The sequence below is a fragment of the Prionailurus viverrinus genome, chromosome E3 (assembly GCF_022837055.1).
Source record: "Prionailurus viverrinus isolate Anna chromosome E3, UM_Priviv_1.0, whole genome shotgun sequence".
Classification (NCBI taxonomy): Eukaryota; Metazoa; Chordata; class Mammalia; order Carnivora; family Felidae; genus Prionailurus; species Prionailurus viverrinus.
The window spans coordinates 9,334,613-9,339,951 of NC_062576.1; positions in this window are offsets into that span (position 1 = coordinate 9,334,613).

A 5,339-nucleotide genomic window follows, 5' to 3' on the forward strand; every position below is an offset into this window, starting at 1 on the left:
CGGGAGGTAAGCGCGGGGGCGGGGGAATCGCTTCCACTTCATTCACCCCCGCCCCCGCCCCACGTGCGGGGGCCAGTGCTCCCCGGAGGGCCAATCGGCGGCCGGGGCTCCCCGGCGTGGGCGGGGCCGGCCCAGGCCGCCGCGCTCATTGGCTGCCTGGGGGGATGGGAGGGGCCTGCGCCGAGATCTGTTGCCCTGCTGGCTCGGGGGCGCGGTGGGGCTAGGGGGCGACGGTCGGCGCCGGTTGGCCCGTGCCACGGGTATGTGTGGGCGGCGGGCGTGGTCCCAATGGCAGTTCCCAGGTGCACGGGGGCAGTGGGCCCTAGTGTGTACTCAGAGGCGCGGGCAAGTGCGGGGACACGCGGGCAGGGGACGCGCGAGGAGGACAGCCCTGGCCACCGGAGCCTGACGCGTGGGACGCGCTGCGTAGGTGTAAGATGAATGAATGAACAATCGGACGAACTTAGCAAACAATATGTGTGTTTATGTTAGAGCCACCTGGACACAGAAGGAGGCAGCCAGAGCCAGGGCAGTCCAGAGCTTTGGGGACAGTGTATTTGAGTCTGAAAGACCAGGATTCTTTTTGAGAACCTGTTTGTGAGGAGGGGGCTTTCTCAGTGATCACCTCACTTAACGCCTCCTCCCTCCCCCGAGGTGGGAACTTGGATGAGGAGCTCAGGTTTCTAGAATTGGCCCCTCGCGGTTTTCTCCCAGATCTAGAGGTCACAGTCCTGGGACTGGCACAGCCATAACTGGCCCTGGGCATCTGTCCCCCCTCCCCCCGCCCTTCCTGCTCCGAGGGCACCGTCTGAAACATCACTGCAGACTTGGATCCTAGACCCAGCTTCACCACTCCCTTGCTGGGTCACTCTGGGTGGCTTTCTGAACTGCCATGAGCTGGTTTCATTTCATCACCAGCAACAAGGGCGCAGTGACACCTGCCAAGGATGCCCAGGAAACACTATGTGTGGGTGCCTAGCACAGGTTCTATTTTCTCTTGCCTTCTGTTTTCTTTTCCTATTTTGTTATTTGTACAACACACGCACACTTTACCAAGTTCCAAAGCCGTTGGATATTTACAATGCTTTCCAATGCTTCCTTTAAAAAAAAAAGAAAAGAAAAAGAAAGAGGGTGCCTGGCTGGCTCAGTTGGTAGAGCATGTGACTCTTGGCCTGGAGGTTTTGAGTTCAAGCTCCACCTTGAGTGTAGAGATTGCTTTTTAAAAAAATGCTTTCAGGGGTGCTTAGGTGGCTCAGTCGGTTGAGCGTCTGCAGCTCAGGTCACAAGCTCACGGTTTGTGAGTTCGAGCCCCACATCGGGCTCTTTGCTGTCAGCACAGAATCTGCTTCAGATCCTCTGTCTCCCATATTCTCTGCCCTTCCCCCACTTGTTCTCTCTCTCTCTCTCTGTCTCTGTCTCTCTCTCTCTCTCTCTCTCCCCCTCTCTCTCAAACATAAAAAACAAACATAACAAAAATGCATTTGGGGAGCCTGGGTGGCTCAGTCAGTTAAGCACCCAACTTCAGCTCAGTTCATGATCTCACAGTTTGTGGGTTCAAGCCCCACATCCGGCTCTGTGCTGACAGCTGGGAGTCTGCAGCCTGCTTCGGATTATGTGTCTCCCTCTCTCGCTCCCTCTCTCTCTGCCCCTCCCCAACTCACACTCTGTCTCTCTCTCTCTCTCTCTCTCTCTCCAAAATAAACATTAAAAAAAATTTTGGGGGGCACCTGGGTGGCTCAGTCGGTTAAGCGTCCGACTTCAGCTCAGGTCACGATCTCACGGGTCCGTGAGTTCGAGCCCCGCGTCGGGCTCTGTGCTGACAGCTCAGAGCCTGGAGCCTGTTTCGGATTCTGTGTCTCCCTCTCTCTCTGACCCTCCCCTGTTCATGCTCTGTCTCTCTCTGTCTCAAAAATAAATAAACATTAAAAAAAAAAATTAAAAAAAATTTTTTAATGCTTTCAATGAAGAGCCAGTCTTTCTTCTCTCCCAGCCACAAATCCCCTCCTCCAGTGAATCCACATCCCTAATTCTTTGTCCTGCCTACTGGAGACAGTCTCTGTCACAATGGAACAGCAGACATATATGTTTTTCTTTATTTTTTAAAATTTGTTTTTAGAGTTTACTATTGAGAGAGACTGAGAGACAGCAAGAGCGCACGTGTGTGTGCGAGCCGGCGGGGGGCAGAGAGAGAGGGAGACATGGAATCTGAAGCAGACATGGAATCTGAGCTGTCAGCACAGAGCCTGAAGCGGGGCTCGAACCCACGAACTGCGAGATCGTAACCGGAACTGAAGTCAGATGCTTAACCAGCTGAGCCTCCCAGGTGCCCTGAAGCCAGGCTTCTCTTGTCCACTTCAGGATCTAGTCCCTGCTCACCCCCAGTGCTGGGGAGCCCACCTCCTCCACAGGCAGCCCTGTCCATCTGCAAAGACTGTTCCAGATGTGAACAAGGCCCGGATCCCCACCCCTCCGAGCTGCCAGAGTGGCCCTCGAGGCCTAAACCATGGCTGTTCTCCCCAGCCGCCTCAGCCCCAAGCCAGGCTCCCCTCCCCTGCCATGAGTTCTAGATCCCACGCTGCCCCGGTCACTGTCCCTAGAAAGCTTCCAGTTTGTCACAGGCCTTTCTGGAGTGGAGCTTTCAGAGAGGGGCTGGGCCTCCTTGCTGTGCTGTGCCACGCAGAACAAACATGAACAGACCAAACCCTCCTTTTGTCTGGGCGCTAGACCTTTAATGATACCACCCACAACCCCCCCCCCCCCCCCCCTTAGCTTTTTTGGGCTGTACTGCCCTGGTTTCTACTTCCAAACAACAGAAACCAGCTCTGACTAATTTAAACAGAAAGGGATTCCTTAGAAGGCCATTGAGCGTGTCACAGATTCTGTGGGAGGGCCAGAGAACCAGGCCCAAAGGCCACACCCAGCCGAAAACAACGCCCCAAAGCACATGCCGGAAGTGACTCTGTGCAGACACCCCCAGCGCCGGCCGTAACCACAGACCCCTCGTCTCACACTGACACCGGAAGCCAGGGTGTTGCACTGAACTGTGGCATCCCCCCTGGTCGCCACAGGGCTGGGAAAGCCAATGACAGCACACGTCTGTCCTGGGAGAGACCTACCTCAGAAGATGGGTTCGGGGTGGGGGGGAGGGAGGAGGGGCTTGCGGAGAGGAAGGGGCTTGAGGGGCTGGGCATCCCCGGGAGTGACGATATTCACCGCACGGTCTCGAATTGCCATGTTGCACCCGGATGACATCTCTTTAGCACCCACTAGATGCCACCTGGTTCCTCTAGATGCCACCCACACAGGTTTCTCATTTGATTCGCGTGACACCCCGAGCCTCAGGTGCTGTCATCCCCTTTCCCCAGAGACGCCCGCGGGGTGCTCAGCGTCCTGCAGCGCACCCACTTTACAAGGAAGGAGGGGGCTGTATGGGGGCTGCTCCCGCCCCTCCTGCTGACACATGACTGCTCTCCCTCTGCACCACCTTGGCCTCGGCCTTGCAGCCTGGGAGCACAGCTTCTGAACGCGGGGACTCCCGGGGCAGAACATGGTCAACGCGGAGGATTCAGCCAGGGAGGCCAGCCAAGCTGTCGGCGTGTTCCCAGAAATCGGTCTCTGGGGAGGGGTGAGTCAGAGGGTGGGGCCGGGAGGGGAGCCCAGCCCTGGCTCCCCCATCGGCCCAGACCCTCCGTCTGTGGAGGCCTGCAGAGCGGACCCCTTTGTGGAGCAGACCACTGCCCTCCTTTCCAATCCTCCTTGCTCACTCACTCATTCATTCACTCGGCCGCCCGCTTGTGTGTTCGGCATTCACTGAGTGTCTGCTGTGTGCCAGGCCGCCTGCTGGGCACTGGGGACCCAGAGAACAGCCAGCTGTGTTCTGTGCCCTCAAGGGGTTCACAGCTGAAGGGAAGAAATGGACATGCAGGGGTGGGTAAGTGGAGGGCGGAGAAATGAATGAGAGGTATGGAGGTGGTGTGGGCTCAGGAGATCTCACGGAGGCTGTGACACTGAGCTGGTCTGGAAGGATGGGGAGGCGGTGCATGATGCGGTCACAGTGGGAGGGGAATGCTCCCCGTGGAGAGAAGGTTTGGAGCAGAGGAGCGACGTGGGTGGACGTGGGTGCTGGAGATGCAGGAGGCTGACATTTTGAGGCGTTAGCATGCGGGTCTCCCTCCCACCCTGAACTTCTGTGCCCCTGCCCCACGTGGTCGGGCGAATGGAGTATCTCCATGCACCTGTTTTTAGGAACCCACAGAAATGTTTTAGAAGGACAAAAAAATGAATATAATCTAGTGAATATATAACAAATGAGTCCAGTCAGGACTGTGTTCATCTTTATACCAAAGCAGTCATAAAATATACGTCTTTTGGTTTTTGTTTTGTTTGAGAGAGAGAGAGAGAGAGAAGCAGGGCTCACCCCATGTGGGGCTCAAGCTCACCCCGTGTGGGGCTTGAACTCACAAACTGTGAGATCACGACCTGAGCCAAAGTCAGATGCTTAACGACGGAGTCACCCAGGTGCCCACTCATTTAGGTTTTAATATCTTGACCCATGCCAGTCAAAAGTACCCAGGGCTCATGAAAGCCAATTCACAGCGGATCAGAAAGGTGGGAAGAAGAACGTGTTGGAGTTGCAGAGTCTGGATGTTGGAGCTTCAGAGGAGCCTTGCAAGGGGCCGGCAGGACCAGTGACGGCCTCCAGGCTCCGCAGGGATGGGGAAAGAGCCCTGGACAAGGGACAGCCTTGAGATCAAAAATGAGTGTTCGATCGAGATTACATTGAGTGATGGGGCGCCTGGGTGGCTCAGTCGGTTAAGTGTCCGACTCCTGGTTTTGGCTCAGGTCATGATCTCATGGTTTGTGGGTTCGATCCCCACATAGGACTCCACCCTGGCAGTAGGAGTCTCCTTGGGATTCTCTCTCTCTGTCTCCTCTCTCTGCCCCTCCTCCACTTGCTCTCTCTCCCTCTGTCAAAATGAATTTAAAAACTTTAAGATGACATTGAGTGATAGAAAAATAGTTTTACTTGGGGAACCCCCCCCTCCACCAGCTTGCACGCTGAATGCCTTGCCCACACACGGGGCTATTTTTACACCTGCCTCAGCCAGGGCTCCACTCCACATCCCAATAAAAACATTTAAAAATGCACCCAGTGCGGGGCAGGTGAAATGAGTGAAGCTGGTCAAAAGTTCCAAACTTCCAGACATAAGGTCAAATAAGCCCTGAGGATCTAACCGTAGGGCCTGGTGACTGTAATTAACAATACCGTGTAGCGTATTTGAAAGTCGCAAAGGGCGTAGATCTTAAAAGTTCTCATCACAAGAAAAAAAAAATGATAA